General features: G+C 35.7%; 1 long non-coding RNA gene across 1 annotated transcript in view; it reads right to left on the bottom strand.

Annotated features, from left to right (window-relative positions):
* LOC102493995 (uncharacterized) overlaps positions 1 to 12868 on the bottom strand; it is a 62925-nt gene extending 50057 nt beyond the window's left edge. Inside the window, exon 1 of the long non-coding RNA XR_337789.1 lies at positions 12797 to 12868. This is a non-coding gene — a long non-coding RNA (uncharacterized LOC102493995). The remainder of the gene's footprint in view (positions 1 to 12796) is intronic.
* Between the last annotated feature and the right edge of the window lie 12850 nt (positions 12869 to 25718).

Raw genomic sequence — 25718 nt, 5'->3', positions numbered from 1 at the left:
AAGAAATAAATAAATAAACATTATAATATATATATATATATGAAAATAAAAAGTCAAAAACTGAATAAATTTCTCTTACAAGAGATTAGCTATAACTAAGATGAAAATATTTAAAAGATGTGTAATTAAAGATAGAAGGAAAGATGAAAAGTAGAATGAAACAGAGAAATACATGTAAAAACACTGGCTAAAATATTCACTGAAGTTTCCAGAACTAATTAATGCCATCCAACCACAGATTGGAAAGGCACCACTAACCCCAGGCAGGATAAACCAAAGCAAACCACATCGAGGAACACTCTGGTAACCTGATGAAAACTAAGGCAAAAGTGAAAACACAGAGAAGAGAAGGGAGGACAGAAACGTATTACCTTTAAGGGAGCAATAGTTTATCTAAAAGATGACTTCTTAACAGAAATAATGGAAACTGAAAGATAATAGAAGTTACATTCAAAGTGCTGAGTGGCACAAACCCTTTGTGGACGCTGAGTGGCAGAGGGGAACATGGCGGCAGGGAACTGTCCTCTGGCACAAAAATTCGGTAATGATAACTTAAACATTGTGGCTATATTCCTGAACCCACACTTTTCAGGTCTGTAACTGTAACTTGTGGGCTGTTCTGGAAGAAGATGCAGAAGGACCACATTCCACCATCAAGGCCATGTTGGGAGGTGACTCTGCACAGCTTTGAGGAAAGTCCCTTGGTTGGAGAGGTGTTTGAGGGTCAGAAGCTGGTCCATGTCAGGCTGGAGGGGTAAAACCAACCTGAAGAGGTGCCATTAGAGCTTCAGGACATTAGACCACATCCATGGAAGGGAAAGCACTCCTGTCCCAAACCTAACTGTTGAGGAGTGGACTTTGCTGAGGACTCTCCTTATGGAACTTCTTCAGTTTGTTAGAAGTTGACTTTACATAAGAAGAGAAAATTAGCTTGCAGAAACACTGGCTTCGTGTGTGAAGGAGAAATGTCAACTTAATGAAAAGCTCAGTGCTGCTAAAAAAGAACATGCAGGGATTGAGTCATCTTTAGATAGTGCCATGCAAGAGAAAGAGTCTTTAAATATCCCCGGTCTGGCTAAAGCTTACAGAAAAGCAAAGAGGATCAACTTGATAGTAAGTGAGGAATTAAAACTCTCTGGTTCAAAAACTGAAGGAGGAAAGAACCAAATGCTTGAAAAAAGAAAATAAAATGGTAGAGATTCTAAAATTGTGCAAATCCTTAGAAGATGTGAAAATCACATCACAAGGAATTTTGGTAAAGTTTCCAGTAAGCCAAGATACAGACTTGATGATTTTTTTTTTTTATTTCCTCAGGTGAACCTGAGTTTTCAAACAGTGCTGTTCCCTCCATTCCACTCAGGCCTCTTGTGCTGCCAGGCTACATTTACCCACTTTGACTCCATTTGGAGGTCACTTAGGCCCCTGGAATCTAAGAAGCCCCTTCCCCATAGACTGGAATTTTTCAACCATCACCTCCTGGAAATAGCAGTCTGCCTCTTCATGATGGGATTCTTTCAAACAGAAAGAACTCTAGACTTACTGAAACACACTAAGAAATGTTGGACTTTTATTCTTGTCACAGAAAGTTTGGGTTACTGCTCATTAGAATTTGAAAAATGTTGTATTTAGGAAAATAATAATCTTGGGACCAGCAGTGAACATAATGGCTATGTCACTGGACTCCCATGTAGTCGACAGCAGTTCGAGTCCTGGACCCAGTGACTTAAACTCATGCCAAGCGCGTGTGCGTGCATGTCCAAGATCCCAAGAGGAGAATGGAATGGAGGAGAAGGGATTATGGTGTGGCCATCCCCCTGGGGGGGAGGGGGTGATTTCTCACTTTCTGTCTCTCTGTCTCTCTTTCTGGCGAGCGCATGCGCCTTATTGCAAAAATGTCTCCAAAAAAAACGAAAGAAAAGGGAACCAGCATTTAGCATAATGGCTATGTCGCTGGACTCCCACGTAGTTGACCACGGTTCGTGTCCCGGACCCGGTGGCTTAAAACTCACGCCGGGCGCGTGTGCGTGTGTGCCCAAGATCCCGAGAGGAGAATGGAGAAGAAGGGATTGCGGCGTGACCATCCCCCCTGGGGGGTGATTTCTCGCTTTCTGTCTCTATGTCTCTCTCTGTCTGTCTGGCGAGCACACGCGCCCTACAGTGAAAATCTCTCAAAAAAAAAAAAAAAAAACGAAAGAAAAAAAAAATCTTGGGGCTACCAGTTGGCATAATGGCTATGTTGCTGGACTCCCATATAGTCGACCGCAGTTTGAGTCTCACACCCGGAGGCTTAAATGCAATGCCGGGTACGTGTGCGTGCGTGCCCAAGATCGCAAGAGAAGAATGGAGGAGAAGGGATTATGGCATGGCTATATCCCCCTGGGGGTGATTTCTCACTCGATTTCTGTCTCTCTGTCTTTCTCTGCCTTTCTGGCAAGCACACATGCCCTATAGCAAAAACCTCTCCAAAAATAAATAAGTAAATAAATAAACAAATATTTTATTATTGAAATTTTTAAAATGGAACTTTTTCAAGACAATATTTTATACTTATATTAGTGTTATAAGTAAATTATTCAGATTTTGTGGTCTTTATAAATATCCTATAACTAGAAAATATAAAGGCATTTGAGATATTTCTAGAAGTTCCTAGTAATATTTTTTCTATAATTTTATTCCCAACAATCATATATCCGAAGTAAAATGAACTTTTTTCCTAAGTATGCAGTATTCAAAAAATGAAGTAATAGAACTCTTTTATAATGTATTTATGGTTTATGTTTACAGCAAATTTGTATTCTGATAAAATATTAGATAATATTAAGATAAAAATTGTTTTTAATTATTTTATTTAACATCACTTATTTATTTATTTATTTTAATTACCAGAGAGGAACAGAGCGAGAGAGAAAGAGAGAAAGCGAGAAAGCAAGCCACCAGGTCTAGGACTTGAACCATGGTAGGCCATGTGGGAGTCCAGAGCCCTTAACCACCACACCACCTGCCAGCCCCTAAGATAAAAAATTAATGATTAAATAAAACTAAAGCACTGAAAAAAATTTAACAAGTTTGGAAGCCAACAGATGGCATAGTGATTATTTTGCTGGACTCCCACATGGCCAACCACAGTTTGAGTCCTGGATCTGGTGGGTTGAAACTCACGCCAGGCGCATGTGCGTTCTGCCCAAGATCCCAAGAGGAAAGTGGAGGAGAAGGGATTGCAACATGACCATCCCTCCAGGGGATGATTTCTCACTTTCCCTCTCAGTCTCTCTCTCTCCCCGGAGAGCACATGTGCCCTAAGATAAAAACCCCTAAAAATCATGATTAAAAAAACAAATTTGAATTCCAAAAAGCTACTCTTCCAATTACTCTTCAAAAATGAAAGTAAAATATATTATCAGATAATAAAAATTGAGAAAATTTCCTAACAGCAATCCAAGATAATAACAAATGTGATAAGAAAATATTAAAATACATAAATAAAAATAATTCTGTGATAAACAGAAACTGAGTCTAAAGAACAAAAGTAATCAAAAACTGTATTTATCACAAAGTATTTCCTGATCACTGTGACCTAGTAAAAAGACTGGCAAATTTTCCAAATATGAGCAGATAGTAAATATTCCAGCTAGCTAGCTCCATCTGTCACAAGTACTCAACTTTGTTTTGGCAAAATATAGCTAGAGACAAGACATAAATGAATGGAATTGGCTGTGATCCAGTAAAACTTTACTTACACAAACAATCTGTGGCCTGGAAAACAATTCACAGGGATAGTTTGCCGACCCAGATATGGATTCTTTTGTTGAAAGGATTGCTTTTTAAACATAAGAATAATATTTGGACCCAATAAAGGTGGGGAATTGGGGTGATATCCTCACACAAAACCATGATTTCCTCAAGGCTCTTCCATTAGCACAACAAGAAAATTATAAAGCTGTCTTTATTAGCATATGAAATTATACACATTCATTTGTTTATTTATTTATTTATGTTTTGCCATAGAGTGCACGCACTTGCTGGAAAAAAGACAGAGAGAGGGAAAGTCAGAAATCAATCCTCCCTTGGGGATGGTCACACAGCAAGCTCTTCTACATTCTCCTTTTAGGATCTTGGGCTCATGCACCCAGGTGTAATTTTCAAGCTACCAGGCCCAGTACTCAAAACACTGCTGGCCATGTGGGAGTCCAGAACCTTAACCAGCATACCACCTGCTGGCCCCCACATTTATTTTTAAGTATTCATTTATAATTGATAAACACAGGTTTATTCCCACAAACTTAGATGTAGTATTTTAATTTATACTGCTACAACTTCAGGAAAATCTGCGATATCCATGTTAACCATCTATCAAGGAATTAATTTCATATAATATTTCCAAAAAATAATTTGATGGAAAAAATTCTCGTTACAAGTCTATATTCACATAACAATCTATTATTTTTCTCTCATCAAAATAAAAAATTATATTTGGCACCATCATTAAAAGATAATAAAATAAATTGGCAAAAAGTTGTTGGGAAACAGGTTATTCACATGTGTTCCGAGTGTATCTTTTGATGTATTAATTACAAGTGGAAAGACATAGATTTGCAATGAAAAGTATGCCAAATGCCATGTTAACTAAGCAATCAAATATCAATAATAATGAAACAAACTGAAATAATGTGTTTCCTGATATCTTTTTTTAATTATCACTGTAAAAGGACATTAGATTACCTATGCAGTATTTTTTTCTTTTCAGTTTTTTTGCTCTAGGGCACATTCACTCAGCAGAAACAGAGAGAGAGAGTGAAGTGGGGAGTAAGAAATCACACTCCAGAGGGGATGGCCAAGACATAATCCCTTCTCCTCTCTTGAGATTTGGGGCAGACACACACACGCAACCACCATGATTTTCAAATCACTGGATTTAGTCTAAGATGCAAACCTTGGGTCTGCCATCTGAGACCCAGCCACCTTAACCACCATGCCACCTGCTGGCCCACAGCTTTGTAGTATTACTGCCAATTATTTTTACTACAGCCTAAATCCAGTAATGAGGGAAATATTAGACAAAGACATTGAGGGACATTTTGCAAAACAGCTGGCCTAGACTCTATACAAATATCAGTACCAAAAAATTAACAGTGACAACAATCAAAAGTTGTAAAACGCTTCTATATTATGAAACTAAATTAGCACAACAACTAAATGTAATTTGTACTCCTGATTAGACCTTCAGTTGGAAAAAAATTACATATAGACATTAATAGAAAAACTGAGAAAAATGAAAATGGACAATATAATAGTAAATAGAGTATTTCATCAATTTTCAATTTCTAGAGTGTGATATAAAATAGCATTCTTCTTAGAAAAATTATGTACTGACTTGATTTTTGCATATGATGTGATGTTTTGATCAAATTTTATTGCATAAATCTGCTGGAACACCATGTATTGGAAAACAATTTTCCCCATAGAATTAATTTTGCAATTTTCTCAAACATCAATTGGCTATATATATGTGCCTATGTGTGTGTGTGTGTGTGTGTGTGTGTGTGTGTATCTATTTATGAATTTTCTATTCTGTTTCACTAATCTGTTTGTCTAACTTGATGCTACTATTACCTTGTCTTGTTTGTTATAACTTCATGGTCTTAAAGTCAGATGATATAATCCCTCCAACTTTGCTAATTTTTTACAAAGTTCCTTTCACTATTCTAAGTTTTTTGTATTTCTATGCGCATTTTAGGATTTTATTGACAATTTCTAGGGGGAAAAAGATGCCTGATAAGATTTTTATTGAGATTGATTCAGTGTGTAGATTAATTTGGGTAGAACTGAATATTAACTCTATTGCATCTTCCTATTCATTAACACAGTACATATCTTCATTTATTTATGTCCTCTTTTACTTTTCCTTGCAATACTTTTCAGTTTAAAATTATTGCATATCTTCTGTCAGGTGTACCCTAATTTTTTTTTTTTATGTTTCACTATTTCAAATGATGCTATTCTTTAAAATTTTTAGATCCTGTTACTCATTGCTTCCATAGTAATCTTGTATCTAGGAACTGTGAAAATATCATTTCAAAATGTTTCAATCCAGGGAACAAGCAGTTAGCGTAATGGCTATGTCGCTGGACTCCCACGTAGTCGACCGCGGTTCGCGTCCCGGACCCGGTGGCTTAAAACTCACGCCGGGCGTGTGTGCGTACGTGCCCAAGATCCCGAGAGGAGAATGGAGGAGAAGGGATTGCGGCGTGACCATCCCCCCTGAGGGGTGATTTCTCGCTTTCTGTCTCTATGTCTCTCTCTGTCTGTCTGGCGAGCGCACGCGCCCTATAGCAAAAAAACCTCTCCAAAAAAAAAAAAATGTTTCAATCCAAGTAAAAATACTACACAGTAATAATATGCAAAAATGCAGGGTGATTACAATGTGTGCATTGTAATAGTATGAATGCAGTGTCTTGACAATACACACATTGTCAGAGAATAAGAAGACAGTGAGTTTCTAAAACCACTTGTTAACAAAATATGAACAGAAACATATTTTACCATGATTGTTGAATAAATGATGGAGGGAATCATAAGAGGATTAGGTTCAACAGCTGTGTTTTCAAAATGTGATAGTTCATTAATAGTTATTAGAAACAACTGGGGATGGACAGTGGCATGGGAGTGAAAGGCAACACTCTGCAGTGCTGGCTTACATAACTGGCTTATACAGGATGACTCAATATTTGTGTACAGAGACCTTCCTGGGTAAACAGGCCATGTTCCTGGGCTGGCCAAGGCTGGAGTGGATTGGGGTCCTGTTGTAGGTGCCACCTTGTTATTCCTTTCACTCATAAAAAAAATATAAACTTTAAAAAAAAAATCTTAACCCAGTCAATTTGTGTATTGATTAGATATTAAGTTCTCATATTAAAATCAAAATCAATAATGAGGAAGACGAACAAAATAATAATTACTCTAAAATGTGATATGTGAGTATTTACACAAATGACAAGCTGTTTTTTGTCAATTAAAGTCCAACTTTGCAAACTTTCAGAGAGGAGAAGTGTGGGTAAGAGATAACAAAATCTTAGAAGGTTTTAAGTAATGCTACCAAAAAAGGTAAAAATTGAGACCAGCAGATGGTGCAATGGTTATGTCGTTGTAGTCCCGCAGAATTGAACGTGGTTTGAATCCTAGACACAGCAGCTTAAACTTACGCCAGGTAGGTGTGTGTGCATGCCCAAGACCTGAAAGAATAATGGAGAAGGGATTGCAGTGTGCCCATCCCCCTGGGGGGTGATTTTTCACTTTCTGTCTCTCTGTCTGTCTCTGTCTCTCTGATGAGTGCACATGCCCTATAGCAAAAACCTCTCTAATAAATATATTACAATCAGAAACAAATGGATTATGTTTATTTTTCCAAGTGTACCTGAGTGTAAACTAATGTAAGTTTTAAGTCTAGTCAATTTATTTTGTTATAGGATAGCCTAGCTGTTCTCGTTTAATAAACATTTATTGAGCACCAACTTTGCTTAGGCATTACCTTGGGTCCCTAGAGGTAATAGTGATGAACAGCACCATCAACAAATCCTTCATACTAGATTTTTTTAAAGAAATGAATAAACATACACATGTATAAAGAGAGACACATATATAATGTTGAATATGTGTGTGTTTACATGTATACATACATATATAGGCTTAAATTTTAGCCACCCTCATGATTTCAATTACCTGTTTACACTGAAAAATCATAAAAGTCTGCCTCTAGTATGGACTTGTTATCTAGCCTTCATAAACTTTTATAATTACTTTTTGGTCATCTCTACTCAAGTAAATGATTAACCAAACTTGACCAATCCTCCAGGCCTCCAGCCTGTTTTATCCTGGGTACTCATGCATGTATCATGCATGTTTCGGGTTGGCCAGGGTGGAAATTCAAAGTAGTGGCACCATGTGGGTTCCAGCTTCTCTAGAGCAGTATAGAATCATTGTGCCAGGAAGCCAGTTCCAAACCACAATATTTTCATCCCCACATTCAATCCACTTCTATAATTTTCTATTTCAGTAATTGATCATAACCATTATTCTTCAAGCTGAAATCTGGGAACATCTATGGGGTTTGTCTCATCCCCCATAGAATTATTATTCATTTCACCTTCAAATTACTCTATCTATATTCATGTACTTTCACTACTCCCGTCCTAATTGAAACTACCCATATCTCCCACTGGGGGAACTGCAGCAGCCTCTTAAGTAGTATCTCCACATCTACTTTGTTTCATTCCAATTTGTTTTTCATGTTGTACCCAAGAGATCATTTCAAAATGAAAAATGATCATGTTTCTCCTTACTTGGATTTGTATTCAGAGACTTATTACTCTACAGAGAGAGAACAGAATTGTTACAGTTTAGTAAGACTAACAAGAGTTTCACTGCTAGGGCTGGAGAAGGGTGCTGAAGCACATTCCCTTACTGACAGCTGAACAAAAAGAAAACTCTGTTATCCAGGAAGGGGAGGAAGATTGACAGCCAACACTGTCTGTTACCTTGTCATTTAGAGAACAACGCCTATGAACCCATCATTCCACTGTACTTTCATGGTTACTCAAATGTACCCTGTGAAATATGTAACCAATTTTCAAGCACAAGAACATTTTATAGGATTAATCCAATTGGAGCTGGCAGTTGAAATGATGGTTAAAGATCTAGACTCCCACAGGGCAGACTATGGTTCAAGTTCCAGACTTGGTTGCTTACTTTATCTTTCTTTCTCTTTCTTTCTTTCTTTTCTTTCTCTTTCTCCCTCTCTCTCTCTCTCTCTCTCTCTCTCTCTCTCTCTCTCTCTCTCTCTCTCTCTCTCTCTCTCTCTCTCTCTCTCTCTCTCTCTCTCTCTCTCTCTCTCTCTCTCTCTCTCTCTCTCTCTCTCTCTCTCTCTCTCTCTCTCTCTCTCTCTCTCTCTCTCTCTCTCTCTCTCTCTCTCTCTCTCTCTCTCTCTCTCTCTCTCTCTCTCTCTCTCTCTCTCTCTCTCTCTCTCTCTCTCTCTCTCTCTCTCTCTCTCTCTCTCTCTCTCTCTCTCTCTCTCTCTCTCTCTCTCTCTCTCTCTCTCTCTCTCTCTCTCTCTCTCTCTCTCTCTCTCTCTCTCTCTCTCTCTCTCTCTCTCTCTCTCTCTCTCTCTCTCTCTCTCTCTCTCTCTCTCTCTCTCTCTCTCTCTCTCTCTCTCTCTCTCTCTCTCTCTCTCTCTCTCTCTCTCTCTCTCTCTCTCTCTCTCTCTCTCTCTCTCTCTCTCTCTCTCTCTCTCTCTCTCTCTCTCTCTCTCTCTCTTTCTCTCTCTCTCTCTCTCCCCCCCCCAGTGAATTAAATAATAAGTAAGTAAGTAAAAATGTTAAGAAATTTTTAAAATTCTAATTGTGGCATTTAAATGGTCCATGCTTTTATCTAGCCATCCACCAAAAGCTGAGAACTGCAGTCACAGCTACTTACCACTGCCTAAAAGGATTGCTTTTATTTCGAATTCTAGGATTTCCCTCTACTGGAAATGCACACAGTCCACAAGAGCAGCTAAATTTCTTTCAAGGTATTTGTTCCCTTTCATGTAACAACATTAGTCATTGTGGTTGCCTATTTCTTTGTTTTCCCACTGACTATTACACACACCACCAAATCTCACTTCTCCCACTTTCTTTCTTCATTGTTTCTCCTTTTTCTTGAATGTATCCGTACATACATTTTCTGTGTCCTCAGCATATGCAATAACTGCATGAATTCCAATCATCGAGACAATAGCAATGACTTCAGGTGGACATAGAGGAAATCTCTTTCACTGTGGCTTACCTACTGAGCTAGAGGTTTGAATTAACTCTGCAGGGGATTATCTCTATAAGTCTATTTTATATTATATTGAGTTTTAAGGTCACTAAACACTATGATTGCCCACAGATCAACAGAAACACAGTGAACTTTGCTTTTCTTGCCTTTTCAATCCATATCTTTTGTCCACATTCCATTTTTCAGTACAACTTCCAACCAATTATAGCCTTAGTGTATATCTCACTCCTTCAAAGGGCCTTCATCATACCACCCTACTGAGACTTTTACCTAGAAATTTTGTGTATCTACCTATAGCCAAGGGGCATGGATTCAATATATCATTTGATAATGTACATGTAACTTTTTGGAAATTACTGGTAGTGCCTCATTTAAGTCCTAGTATCTGAATAAGACAAATTAAATCAATTAAACCTATTAAATCAAGATTATGTAGGAGTTATTATGGTGGCTTCCGAGATAACATTTTTAGCAATATTTATTTAATTTTATTTATTCATTCATTTATTCTACTTTGACCAGAGAGAGACACACACACAGAGAGAGAAAGAAAGTGAGAAAGCAAGCTGCCAAGACTAGAAGCATGGTCAGCTATGTAGGAGTTTAAAACCCATGCCATCTGTTGATCCCCAACCAGATAACATTTAATTCCAACAGTAGGCCCTTAGAAAAGAATCCGGTAACCCTTTTAGAAATTTAAAGTATCCTATTATGGTCAATCAGAATTATATCAGATGGAGAAGGGAGGATGCTGTTAAGTTTTAGGATCTGGAGACAGGGCCCAGAAATTTGGCTTATCCATATGGGTATGAAATTGTACAACTTTCCAGGTGGTATAGATGTGAGTGCGAGATTTGGTAGTGAACTTTGCAATCACATTGTATGATAGTAAGACTATGTGGATGAGAAACACATTAAAAAAAAAAAAAAGGCAAATGTGGGAAGTAGATTCGCACTTCAGAAAAAGAAAAGATGTGTTCTAATTGCTCCATATCCTAGCCAACACTTGTTACTTTTATTTATTTTTTATTATACCCATGCTTGCAGGTATAAAGGGGTATCTCATTTTGGGTTTAATTTGCATTTACCTAGTGAATAATGATGTTGTACATGTACTTAGTGACATTTGTATTATTTCTTTTCCTAATTTAAATTTTTTGCCCTTTTAAAAATTGTTTTATTTTAGCGCTTTTGTTTTGAAATGAATAAACTAAAAAAATAAATAAATAAATAGAAAATTAAAAAATTAAAAACTGGAAGGTCAAAAACAGAGCCTAAAGGAATACAGAGTTAGAATGGATAAGTCTACATAAAAAAAGTGAAAGCTTTTTTAAAAATACAAATCCAAATAAGTAGAGGGAAAAAAAATGAGAGAAGATTCATTTTTTAAAACATATCTCACTTCAGGACTGGCAGATGGCATAATGTTATGTCACTGGCCTTCCACATAATTGACTGTGGTTCGAGTCCCGGACCTGGCAGCTTAAATTTCAAGCCAGGCACATGTGCGTGTGTGCTCCAGATCCCAAGAGGAGAATGGAGGAGAAGGGATTGCAGTGTGGCCATCCCCTCAGGGTATGATTTCTCACTTTCTTTCTCTCTGTCTCTCTCTGTTTTTTGTCTTTCTGGTAAGCGCATGTACCCTATAACAAAAAACACTCAAAAAAAAAAAAAAAAAAGAAGAAGAAATAGTTTGGCACTTTCACCACTTCATATAATGAATTTCTGCACAAAAATTGAAAGATACCAAGATATAATAATAAGGAGGACAAGTGTATATACCAGAGACAGTATGGAAAGAAGGTGGATAGTACAGGATGGGTGAAAGGGATTCACAGAGAAAATATTTAACAGACATAAGAATGTAAAGTTCCACTGAAAATTATGCATATGGTAATAGCCTTGATTTGATTGTCATGTACACCATGCATACTATGAAAAATCATACTGTGTTCTATAGAGTTGTACAACAATTAAATTAAAAATCATTTAAAAATATCTAAGAAAAGAATTATCATTTAACACAGCAGTTCCACTCTTAGGTTATACTCTGAAGAGTTGAAAACAAGTACTCAAACACAGCATTATTTGCAATTATCGAAGGTGGAAACAATACAAGGGTTTAACAGATGAGTGGATAAATATACAGTATGTACATATAGTGGAAGGTTATTCTGACATTAAAAATAAATATTTCTGATATTTGTACAAAATTGGTAAATATTCTAAGTAAATCAGAATCAAAAAGATAAATATTGTATAATCATATTTATATGAAATTTCTAAAATAAGTAAATTCATAGAGATAGACAATAGATTAGAGGTTACAAAGGTCAAAGAAGAGAGGAAAATGGAGATTTATTGCTTACTGGGTGCAGAGTTTCTATTCAGGGTGATGAAAAGGTTTTGCAAATGATCGTAGTGATGGCCTTATAACATTCTGAATGTAATTAATGCCACAATATTTAAAGTGGTTAAGATGATTAATATTGCCGTATACATCTTACTAAATAAAACAATAAAGCAAACAATTTACACCCAACTGATGTTACATGAAATGTATATTTGTTTCTCTTTCAGTGTAAATAATTAGAAGAGTTAATCTCTTTTCACAGTCTTTGTCTTCTTAGTTGAAAAGTGCCTTATTGATGTACACATGAGCCTAAATACAGTATAGAGAGCATTCAAGACAAAATACATTCAAGACAAAATACATGTAAATTCTTGAAAAATTATATAAATAATTGCAAACAGATACCTAACCCAGTGGATGTTAACAGTAAAAGAAAACATGTTGGGTGATATTCAGGCCTCTGAGAACTGCTTAGCAAGGTCTGAGTCAAGACATGAAAGCAATGGTCACAGTTTCAATATAGTTCTTTTAAAAAAAGATCATATCCATTATTTTGAAATAACATTATGAAAAGCTGTAATTGAATTATTCCAAGTATTCTTGGCCAAATTTCCCCTATAGAACTGTACTTACATGAAATCCACAAGTATATTTATCATTTCTGTCCTTCAAGGAAATTTTACTAACTTGTATTCTTGTATTCTTAATTATACATCATAGTACTTAAGTTCTAAGAATTCAGAAGAGTAGTCAACACTCAAAAAGTTTACTTCCTGTTCTAGGGAAGGGATCATACATTTCAGTTGTATGCAGGATACCTGTATCATATTAGGTAGAATTGTGATCTTGCTATTGTCTTTATTTAATATTAAGTATGGTTTAAAGAGATGTGTAGAGGCGTCAAGTTGATAAGGGGTGGACTCATGATGGTTAATTTTATTTTTTAAAAGAATTATTTTATTTAGCTTTTTATATTTATTTTAATTTGACAGATTGGGCCAGAGTGAGTGAGAGAGAGAGAAAGTGAAAAGGCAAGCCATCAGGTCCAGGACTCGAACCACCATGGGTCATGTGGGAGTTCAGTGCTGCAACCATCATGCCAATTTTATTTGTTAATTGGGGTAAGGTATACTAGAGAGCTGGTAAAACATTACTTCTGAGTGTATCTGTGAGGCTATCTAGAAGAGATCAGCATTTGAATCAGTACACTGAGTGGAAAAAAAACAAAAAAAACGATTACCCTCAAAATGTGAGTAAACATCATCAACTTTGTTGAAAGTCTGAATAGAGCACAATGTTGGAGAAGGGATGATTTTGGTTTTGTTAGAGCTGGGATATCCATCTTTTCTTCCCTTCAAACATCGGTTTTCCTGCCTTTGGTCTCAGACTTAACCACACCACCAGCTTCCTAGTTTTCCAGCTTGTAGAAGGCAGATTGCAAGATTTTCTGGCCTCCAAAATCATGTGAGCCAATGCCTATAATACAACAGATATGTAGACATAGATATCCAGGTAAACTTTGGCATATATCCTATTTGTTTTGTCTTTCTAGAGAACCCTGAGTAATACAGGTACTATCAGGCAAAGTAAGTTCAATTCTGCACAGAACTTTACCCTGAAGCAGTGGCTAAAATACTGATTGAAGTTAAGAAGTGAGTATGCACGTGGCTATAATAGTAGTAAGGTGTTCCTTGCCTTTACATTTAAGGGCAAGAAAAAGACTTAAGAGTATAGTTATATCTCCTGCAAAGGTTACTGCTTTCAGTTGTTACCTGTTTTCATCTCATTAGCAAAACAGTTGGACTTCTCTACTCTGCATGGTCCTAATTTATCATATGTTCAAGTAATTTAAATTAGAGACCACAGGCAGATAGCACCTCCTTTAATCAAAGCAATATTGCCTTTCATCTCCCCCCACAGGTTGGCTATTTCTAGTCTGAGTTCATCTTTGATGAAGAACTTAATGAAAGCAGCAAGTAGCAATACAACAACATTCTAAATATTTTCTTCCAGGACTAGTGGGTGGCACAGCAGTTAAGGGTGCTGGACTCCCACATGGCCAACTGTAGTTCAAGCCCTGGACCTGGCAGCTTGCTTTCTCACTTTCCTTCCCTCTTTCTCACTCTGTCCCTCTCCATTCAAATTAACATTAATTAATTAATTAATTAATTAATTCTTTAAAAAATAAATATTTTCTTCCATATAGGAAATAAAGATTAGATCAGCCATTACTGCCCTGTAGCATATGAGAAACAATTTTATCAACAGTTTTGCTACAACCTAACAAATACCACCAACTCTCCAGGACACTCTATGAGTTGCATAGGTCAGGGATTCTAGGTAAAGAGATCAAAGATCTGAATGAGAAAGAATATCAAGGATAGGAGACACATGAAATGATTAGTGAGGCTAAGAAAAACTAAGAGAAGGTTTTGGCATCAAGGTCACAGGTAGGAAGAGTCAAATGCTCATATCAGCTTGTAAAATGAGTTCCAAGAAATGACTTTCACATTTGTGCAGCGACAAGCTGACCATCAGTTGCAGTGTTGGAAAATGTTTTGTATGAAGTAGTTCCCTTCACTTGTTCTTCAGAGAATATCCATCAATCCCACAGAATCTTTCTACATAGTCCCCTTTAAAATGATTTTCAAAAGTCCTTTATTTTCAGGATAATAGGAATAATTTGGAACAAATAGTACTATCAACAAGGTTAGCAAAAAATAGGTCAATCTTCTAACCTAATGACAGTGTTTACTCAAAATATATTATTTCAAAAATATCATGTATATTTTAAAATAATTGCTTACTGGCATATTTTTAAACTAATATTTTCTAGTAATAAGGAAGAACATCAAGTTCTTACTCTTGCAATTACAAGATCATTAATGTAATCTAGTTAAATGTCACAGGAACCAGTCAATATTTAGAAAATAGCAACTTTGGTAATAAGTAATCTAATGACTTCATGAAGGACATCAATGATCGATGAGCAATCATGATTACAAATTTTGATTTTCTAATATTCCTTTAAGAATATTATGATATTATCAATCAACTTTCTACTTTGATTAAAAATGACTGGTATTGTTCAGTAATTGAAAAGGAGGGGAAAATATGTCACTACAGGAGCCTAATCAAAAACTGCAGATAGGATTAATTGTTGATGTTATTTAGATAGATGACTAAGTATTACATTTATATAATTATGTATATTGTAAAATGTATGACAGATTTTGAACATGTCCTTAAAATGAGTACGATTTAGGCAATTAGGAGATCTGCCCTACTACATGCAAATAGCCCACTTGATCTCCCTACTCTTTTTTATGTGAAGGCCAGACCAGTTTTTCCAAGGGGGATCTTAAACTCATTAGATGCTTGGTATTCATTATAATTAGCTACTTTTAACACCACAAAAAGGACTTGTTCACAGGCTATTTTACCCTCTTCTTCCTCTCTAGATGATTAACTTGGCTCATTTTTGAAAGGAAGATATACTCTAGATACTTGAATGTAGGGCATCTCTTCCTTTCAAATGTCAGAAGGGCACGCTTCAGCTTCTTTATGAAAAGCTCTGATATCTTGCCCCTCTTTTGAAAGCGGAACAGGAGAAACACATCCTACTTTCCTTGTTCTTCTTTGCCTTCTCTGTTTATCTGCATTGAGCCTCCTTATGCTTTTTCAGACTAAAGGATAGTTTGCCTCATTCCTGGGCACAAACTATTTGTACTTTGGAAATCAAATTTTAAAAAGTTCATCTTTAGTAATAAAAATAGAATAGCTATTGTATTTGTTCTTACGTAGTATGAAATGTCAATCCCTCACTACATCAGAAAGTCTTCTTAGGACTTACAGTTCAATGAAAGGTATGAACAAAAATGTTTTGGTAACTCATTTGACAGCTTTACAATCATGTTTTTATTTATATGGTGAATATGAGACATATACTCATGCTGACAATTAAAATTAAATAATATTCAGACATATTCTTAAATGCTTTATTACTATCAGGAAATCTTAAAATTCATCTATTAGGCAAAACGTAGTTTTATACTTCATAATGAGAAGATCAAAGAAATGTGCCTACCTGCTGAAAACATCTAACTATAATACCAACTAGCATTAACTGGTCATCGTAAGTGCCTGCTGCAGTATTAATTACATACATTTTTCTCATCAACCCTGAGTATTAGTACTTTTAACTTATCTATTTCTCTTTTCAATGTTTACTTACTGTTGGGGCCAGCAGATGACGTGGCTGTTAAGGGCACTAGGCTCCCACACGGCCGACCACAGCTCAAGTCGTGGACCTGGAGGTTTGCTTTCTCACTTTCTCTCTCTCACTCTCACTCTGATCCTCTCGGGAAAAATTTTAAAAATACATAAATTAAAAAAATAAAATAATTTTTTAAATAGTTTATTTCCTGCATGAGACAGAAAGAGAGTAACAATCCCTTACCAAGTTCTTGTCATAGCACCATCTTCCCTGCAGCCAGCCAGGATCACAAGCACACATGGGCCTGTGCCTGGCATGTTCAAGTTGACTCAGGCTTTGAACCTGGGCCTTCATTGTGGCTCTTGTTTTGCACTGGGTGCCCTACCACCTGCACCACCATTGCTAGGCTTAATGTGTCCATTTTATGAATTAAAAAATTGAGGCATAGCAAAATAAATGAGTTGCCTAAGGTCACAAAGCTTGTAAACTTAAGTTAAACACAACTCAGATCTCTCTGATTTTAATTCCAGGGGCTTTAGTTACTAAGGTATATTGTAGATGATAGAGATAGGATTTGAATATTAAAGCTTAAATTCCAGTTTCTAGTATGACAGCATCAGCATGCCTTTATGTCCAAAGAAAAAAATCTGGTCTATACTGACATTAATGATAATACTACTTTAAAGGTATATTCTGGAAGGAAAAATATTATTAAAATGTATTTTTAGGGGCCAACAGCAGGTGGCGTAATGGTTATGTCACTAGACTCCCATGTGGTTGACTGCAGTTCAAGTCTTGGACCCGGCAGCTTATAACTCAAGCAGGACGTGTGTGTGCATGCCCAAAATCCTGGGAGGAGAATGGAGAAGAGGGAATTGGGGCATGGACACCCCCTCAGGGGGTGGTTTCTCGCTTTCTGTCTCTCTTTCTCTATCTCTCTGGCGAGTACACACACTCTATAAAAATCTCTCTTTAAAAAAATATAATTTTAAAGCTTATTTTATTTTAGTTTGATTCTGTTTTATAAATTTTTTACATTAAAATGAAAGAAAAAACAAAAACTAAACCAACAATGACAATTGCGTGTATGTATATATGTGTTTATAAATAAGAAAAACATATATACACACACATTATAAATATATGTATTTACATATTCATATATTAATTATATATTTTTAAAATCATGTTCATGATTTTTATCCTATTTCTAGATTATTATTAGTGGTGGGTTTTTAAAAAAAGAATTATTTTACTTAAGTTTACTTATTTATTTATATTTGACCAGAGAGGGACAGAATCAGAGAGACAGAGAGGAAAAAATGAGAAAGCAAGCTGCCAGGTACAGGACTCAAACCACAGTCAGCCATGTGGAAGTCCAGTGCCCTTGACCACCATGCCACCTGCTGGCCCCATTAGCTGTGATTTAAAAAAACATTTTTTTTTGTAATTCTTTTTTTTAATTTTTTATATTATTATGTATTTTTTTATTATTCTTACATTAAATCGCTATACATCATTTGGATTGTGAAGAGACTTTACCCAGCATGATATATACCTCAGACCAGCCCAATTGAGACCACCATACACATCCTTGTCAACAGATAATAAACCTTATCTGTGTCCCACAAGTGTCTTACCTCTCAATTTTACCCCCAAATTTCCTATGCTCTTCTCCTCTCACACTCTCTTTCCACTTTGTCTCCAGTGCTCATTACAGTTTTTAATACTTTTATGTTTTCCAGTCTTTCAGTTTCTATGATAGAGTTTAGACAGTTGGTATATGTTAAGTGGAGACATGCAATGTCTCTCTTTCATAGCCTGACTTGCTTCACTCAGCAACAAATCTTCCATATTCATCCACTTTCTATCAAATTCCAAGGCCTTGTTGTTTTTTTACGGATGAATGAATATATTACATGGAATATATGTGCCATAATTTTTCAATCCATTCATCTGTTTTTGGACATTTGGGTTGGTTCTATGTCTTGGCAATTGTGAATAATGTTGCCATGAGAAATAGATGTGCAAGCACTTTTTTGATTGAGTGCTCTCCTGTCCTTTGTGTAGATACCCAGCAGTCGATTTGCTGGATCATATAGTAGTTCTATTTGAAGGTCTTTGAGGAACTTCTATATCATTCTCCACAGTGCCTGGACCAATTAACATTCTCACCAAAAAGTGTAGCAGTGTTTCCTTCTCACCACATCCCCTCCAGCACTTATCATTATTTGTTTTTTCAATCTTCGTCATTCTAACTGGGGTTAGGTGGTATCTCATTGTGGTTTTGATCTGCATCTCCCTTACAATGAGGAATGTTGAGCATTTTTTCATATGCTTTTTGGCTGTTTGTATATCTTCCTTAGAGAGTTGTTTATTCAGCTCATTTTTCCATCTTTTAATTGAATCTATCATTTTCTTCTGGGTAAGCTGCTTGAGTTCCGTGTGTATTCTGGTTATTATCCCTTATCTGAGGCACAGTTAACAAAAATTGTCTCCCATTTCAAGGGTTGTCGATTTACACTAATTACAGTCTCCTTTGCTGTGCAGAAACTCCTTAGTCTGACGTAATACCACCTGTCTATTTGGAGGATTATTGCATTGGGGGTCTTGCTTAAGAAGTCTTTGCCTAGTCCAATGTCTCCCAGAGTTTCCCCAGTGTTTTCCACCAGTAGTTTTATAGTTTGCAGTCTTAGATTTAGATCTTTGACCCACTTTGAGTTGATTTTTGTTAACGGTGGCAGACAGGGGTTCAGATTCATTTTTCTGCAGGTGGATACCCAGTTTTTCCAACACCATTTGCTAAAGAGGTTTCCCTTTTCCCAGTGGATTGACTGGTGCCCTTTGTCAAAGATGAGTTGGCTGTATGTTTTGGGGTTTATTTCTGGAGTCTCTGCCCTGTTCCATTGGTCCTCATGACTATTTTCGTGCCAGTACCATGTTGTTTTGACTATTACAGCTTTGTAATATATTCTAGGATCAGGGAGTGAGATGCCACCTACGCGTCTTCTTAAAAATACTTTTTGGAGTTTTTAAATAACTCCTGATATGATGTAGTTAAAAACCTCCATAAAGATGCATGTGTTATGCTGAAAAATAAAAAATAAAAATAATTTCAGCTACTTAATGTATATCCTGAAGAAAATAATATATATTAATCATCAGTGTCTCTTGATCCACAGGAGTAAATATCTAAAGATCCCTGAGTTCTTAGGTTGGTGGAACCATGGACAGTGGTCATCCTGGGAATAAATGACCTTAGCACAAAGAATGGCAATGCTGGGATTCCAATGATTTTTATCATTTAATAAGTGATGAACAATACCCTAGAACTCAATGTGATGCACATGTTTCTGGATCAACCATGAACTGGAATCACCTAATTTTTTTGTAAGTCCATTTGTCTACAGCTACCAAATGTAGCACCAAAACTCAATGACTAAAAGAAATTAATCAGAGTTTATGCTTGCTACACTTAGGTAAATTTTGGAATACTATCCTTTTGAAGTGCATAAAACACAAAATTTTAGGATCATTAGGAAAGAGGATTTTTTCACAAGAGGAGAATGTTGATATATAGGATAATCTGGCAAATTGAAACTTGAAGTCATTTTATTGTGAAAAAACAGGATACTTTTCACTTCACATCAGTAAACAGTTCAGAAAACTTATCATTTAATACTCTCACTAGTCCCAATTTTTTCAAAACTTATGCAAAATTCTAATACCTGTCAATCTATATTTCATTATTTACAAGTGTTACTATGAAGAAAATAAACTGACTAGATAAAAAATGATTGAACAAGGGCTACCTATTTTATAAAAGGTGGCAGAAAATGTATCTAGGAGAAGGTGACATCAAAGCTGAAACAAGAGGATAAGAAGCAAACATGATAGTCTATGGATGGAGATGCAATGGTAAAGAAAAGACAGGTTGAGAAGCTGTTGGGAGTTTCAGGTTTACATATGGAGACCTCCCTGTGTACACCAGGCATACATAGGTCCATGATATGGGGCTGGCAGAAGCTTGGAGTGGCTTGTGACAACAAGCCCATATTAACAGTGCTATCTCTCTTTTTCTTTTTCTTTTTTTCTATCTTTCTCACTAATGGAAGAAAGAAAGAAATTTAAAATTTTAGAAAAATCCAGATGAAGAGAATTAACAAAAGCAATAAGAAACTAACTAGTCAAAAGTATTTAATGGAAAAGTTTATGGTGTATTGAAAACAATAATTTGGTATAAAGGCAATACATACAAGATGCAGTTGGGCAAATGCACAGGAGGCTAATTTTTTTATTTCATTTTAGATACAAGTAAAATTAACTAAATAGTTTTAAGGAGATAGTAGAAATAACTATATTTGTGTGAGATACTGGTAGTAGACTCTCCAAGTAGTGTAAGAGAGAAATGATGGTGGCACAGACTAATATGGTAGCAATGATATGAAGAGAAATAGAGAAATACATAGAAAATAATTAAATCCAACCAGGATTTGGAAAGATCTTAAAAGGAATACGAACATTTACAATGAGCCTAACTTTATCACAAATCAGTGACACAATTACACTGAAGAATGTAATGATTCTGGGGCTGGCTGAACCTGGGAGTGGATTGTAGAAAGAAGACATTTTCTGGGGTGCTGTCTCTCTCTTTCTTTTCTCTGTCTCTCACTCATGGAAGAAAGAAATTAATAAACTTAAAAAAATAAGCTAGTCAGACAAAGAGGATAAACAAGAACATTATAAAAAGAAACTATATTTGGAGATAGATTTCAGGGAACTCACTGATACTGATACATTCTATGTGGAAAGTGAAGAAAATTAGGAGTTAAAATTTTTTCTTAGGCTTTTCTTTGAGTTGGTTTATGGAGCATGATGCTACTTGTTCAGGAAGAAAAGATTTGCATGATCTCTATCAACTGACACAGAGTGCTTTCCATGATAACTTAAAAACAAAGTGCAAAGGAGTAGAATCATGCTATCATTCATGTAAGAAGGGATTGTAAATATGCTTATGTATCGGCTCATTGTGCAGAGAAATGTGGAAAGGATAAACCAAAACTAGTGTCTATTTATAATCTAAAAGAAGCAGATAAGAACTTGGCAAAAAGAAAGAATGAGAATGGGGTAGACAATGAAAGGAAGGGCATTTCTATATCTTTTTTTTATAGTTGACTTTAGAACCATGAGAAAATTTCATATTCCAAATTGAGAAAATAATTAAATAAAACCAAAATTTGGAAAGAACTCAAAATGGAACAGAAACAGTAATGAAGAAAACTAACTTTATTACAAATGAATAACAAAATTACAATGAAGAAAAATTTAAATATTAACCTAAAACTTTGGAAAACAGCATTTGATCACATACTTTTGACCCTACATATATTGTAAGATTAATGAAGAAAAACAGTGTGCAAAATATTATGTTTGTTATAAAGTTGCTTTTAACAATCTTTAAGTATGTATATTCTAGAGCTTAGAAGATAAGTTGTATGTATATTCTTGGACTGAGAAATAATTGATTGTGGGTATTGAGAATCAGGTTTTTCACTGTTAAAGAAAGGAATTACAAATAAGAAAGGGATGAGAGACAGTAGCTAGAATAAACTCTACAATGTTGAATTGAACTCCAGAAATTAGTTTGAACTCTTGGTTTTATAGTTATGCAATCCCTTCTTCATTCTCCTTTGGGGATTTTGGGCATAAATGCACACACGACTGGTGTGAGTTTCAAGCCGCCGGGTCCAAGACTTGAACGCTGGTCAGCCATTTGGGAATCCAGCAATGTAACCGTTATGCTGGTCTTGAAATGTTCTCATTGCTAAAAACATTCATATTTTTTATCAACTTAAACCTAGCTCATTGGTCTAAAATGTTTTGGTTTGAACAGCCTACTCTTTTATTCATAGGACAACTCTTTAAGTATTTTAGAGTTGCCACATAGTTTCCTCCTAGTCTTACCTTGTCTCACTCATCTATCTTTAGTTCTCTTAGCCATTTGTCATGTGTTTTAGATACCAGACACTTTAAAGCACTGGCCACTCTCTTTAGCATAATAACTCATCTGTCAAATGTGGTATTTTTAACCTAGAAGGGTTATGTGTGTATACACACATACACACACACACACACACATACATATATAAATTCTAACAGAATTTCCAATCAGCAATAATTTTTCCCCTAATGTGATACATATAAACCAACAGATGAGTAAAATAAAACATTTCAAAGCATGTTATTCTTAGAGCGTTACTATAGTATATTCTTATCTATAGTTTGTGAGTAATGTGAATTTTCTTTCTATGCATCTTTAAAATTGCCCTCTTGTGGGGTCAGCAGGTGGCTGGCATGGTGGTTAAGGCGCTGGACAGTCCCACATGGCTAACTACAGTTCAGGACCTGGTGGCTTGCTTCCTCACTCTCCCTCTGTGTGTGTGTGTGTGTGTGTGTGTGTGTGTGTGTGTGTGTGTGTGTCTGATCAAATTAAAATAAATGAATTAAATAAAATTAAATAATTTTTAATTGCTCTGTTGCGGGGAGAAGGGAGATGTGCCATTGATGTTGCCTGTGATATGTATGTGATTTCCTGCTACAAACTACATCATTAGATGATCTCTGACAGGATTCTTTGTTCCCAATATACATACATAATACAGATGCTTTTCTCTATTCTGTATTTCTCATCTTAATCTGTAGGCACTTAAGCACATTAGCCAATTTGTATAATGAATATCAAAATATAATTTACCTTTTATGAGATTATACCAATATCTTAGATCGCAGTATGGGCAAATCATTCTAACAAACAAATTGAAGATTTTCAGTGCATAGAGCTGAAAATGTTAACGTGTAGGTTCAAGCAAATAATAGAATCCCTCTGTACCTCCATTTTCTTATGTGTAAAGTGATGATAACTGCAATACTGAACTCATAAGGAAGATGGTAGAAAACATTTAGGTACGGATATTAAGAGCTCAATTGACTGCATGAAAATAAGTATGTATCAACTAATTGTCAAGATGATGATGTGATGGTGATGGGGATGATAATGACATTTGATTGAATAATACACGCAATTATGTCTGTGTACATTTGCTCTTCTAAAGCCTAATTGCTTCTGCCTTCTCACTCTTGGCTCCCAATGCTCATCTATTTAAAGCCCTTTAAGGCCTCTCAGGTCTTCTCTCCTATGGCACTCTTCCAAACTACTCATATGGAGTGAACTTAAATTATGCTGCTTATATTTGTACAATGTGCACTTCTGCCATGCAATTTTTAACACTTTATTCATTTTTTCTCCATATTAGATTGCAATTCTTTTGAGGAAAAGACCTGGGTCTTATTCCCAGCACCCAAAATAGTGCCAAGTACTAGAAAGTTATCATTAGATCTCTTAAATGAATAAAGTAGTGAATTGACAAGAAATGATTGAAATGATACTCATTGCCCAATAGAAACAAAGTCATAATTACTTAGTTAAACACATCAAAGTTATTTTTATCTAAGATGATATAGAAAACTCTTATAAAAGGCCAGACTTATTGATGCATGCACAATGTCAAAATGAGACTTTCTCATAATTTGCATAATTTTATATGGAACCCTAGCATGTGAAGATTAATCAATGGCAGCGCCCCTGTATTTCTATTTACATGATTTCAAACTAATTTAAAGAAAACAGTCATATTTATTTCACTTAAGATCAGATATTAAGAGCTTTACTATTTAAATAAATGTGAGACTAGCTTTCTTTTATAATTCCATATTCTTGTTTTTAGAAATGTCAGAAATTTACATTGAGAATCATCTTCCTAATTCAGTTAAAGTAAAATAATATCAGAGGCCAGCAGGTGGCATGGTGGTTAAGGGCACTGGACTCCCACATGGCTGACCACAGTTCAAGTCCCAAACCTGGCAGCTTTCTCTCGCTGCTCTGTTTCACTCTGGTCAAATTAAAATAAATAAAAATGAATAAATTAATAAAAGTTAAATAAAAATTCTTTAAAAATAGTAAAATAATAACAGACTTAGAAACTAATAGAACAGGGTTGAATGTTCAATTATTTGAACCTCTTCTGGTTAGTTCCATCATTTATTTAAAACTATTTCTCATTTGGGACCAGCAGTTAGCGTAATGGCTATGTTGCTGGATTCCCATGTAGTTGACTGCGGTTCGAGTCCCAGACCCAGTGGCTTAGACTCAAGCCTGGCACGTGTGCGTTCGTGCCCAAGATCCCAAGAAGACAATGGAGGAGAAGGGATTGTGATGTGGCCATCTCCCCTGGGGGGTGATTTCTACTTTCTGTCTCTCTGTCACTCTCTGTCTTTCTGGTGAGCACACTTGCCCTATAGCAAAATAAATCTCTCTCAAAAAAAAAAAAAAAAATCGTCCTCATTTACCACAATATCTTTTTCCTCTAAATCCAAGAGAAAATTCATGTTGACTATTCCAGAATTATCCACCAGGGGGCAAACATGCAACATAGGCACAATGGAGGGGGCTTAGCAATAATAAACTATATTCATTGGGGGAAAAAATGAACGTGGAGTGAGTAACAACATTAAGCTAATATGGAGAAGAAATTGATGCTAGCATAGCTCTTTGAAGATTTTTGGTTAATTTTTATTTGTTATTCCATTCTTCAATGACTGAGGAAATAACTCTGGAAGTTAAGAATCAGTTGTAATAAAGTCATGGACATGTCTCTATGTGTAAGCAAAGTGCTTGAAGTGCTGTGAGCTCTGTGGTACTCATTTCTATTCTGACAACTTTAAAATTTAAAAATTGTTTTTAAATTTCTGTAGGACTATCAAAAATGTATATCCAAGATATCATTGACTTCAGGTTAAGAAATTTATAGACAGGAATTCATGGGTGTGGGAGGGTCTTAGTTGTATTTGTTCTTAACATATCATTATGACTGAGGGAAGTTTTCAGCCCTTGCTATCCAATACAACGTTAAAATCAGGTTTAAAACTACTTAAATTGTTTACAGTTTAATTTCTCAGTTCCTTGCTTACCCAGATAGGAGTGATTCATAATAAGTTTGCTCTGTATTTATCCTGAACTCCCTTGGCCATGTTTGTTCGTATCATCCATGCAAAATGTAAATTCTAGTGAAATGAAATTCTATGTCAATTCAGCACTTATGCCAATCTGCTAGACATGGCAAACCCAGCAACTTTGCTAACTGATCTCACTTAAATTCATGATTAATTCTTAGTACTTAGTAGAAAACTGAGTCTAATTAATTCTCTTTTTCTCTGCCCTAGGCAATTACTTCAAAATTTCCCTGTCCTCACAACCCTAACACTTCTTGTGCTCTAAATTAA

This window comes from Tupaia chinensis, unplaced genomic scaffold (assembly GCF_000334495.1).
Source record: "Tupaia chinensis unplaced genomic scaffold, TupChi_1.0 Scaffold149807_2, whole genome shotgun sequence".
Lineage (NCBI taxonomy): Eukaryota > Metazoa > Chordata > Mammalia > Scandentia > Tupaiidae > Tupaia > Tupaia belangeri.
This window is presented reverse-complemented; position numbering and strand designations above follow the sequence as displayed.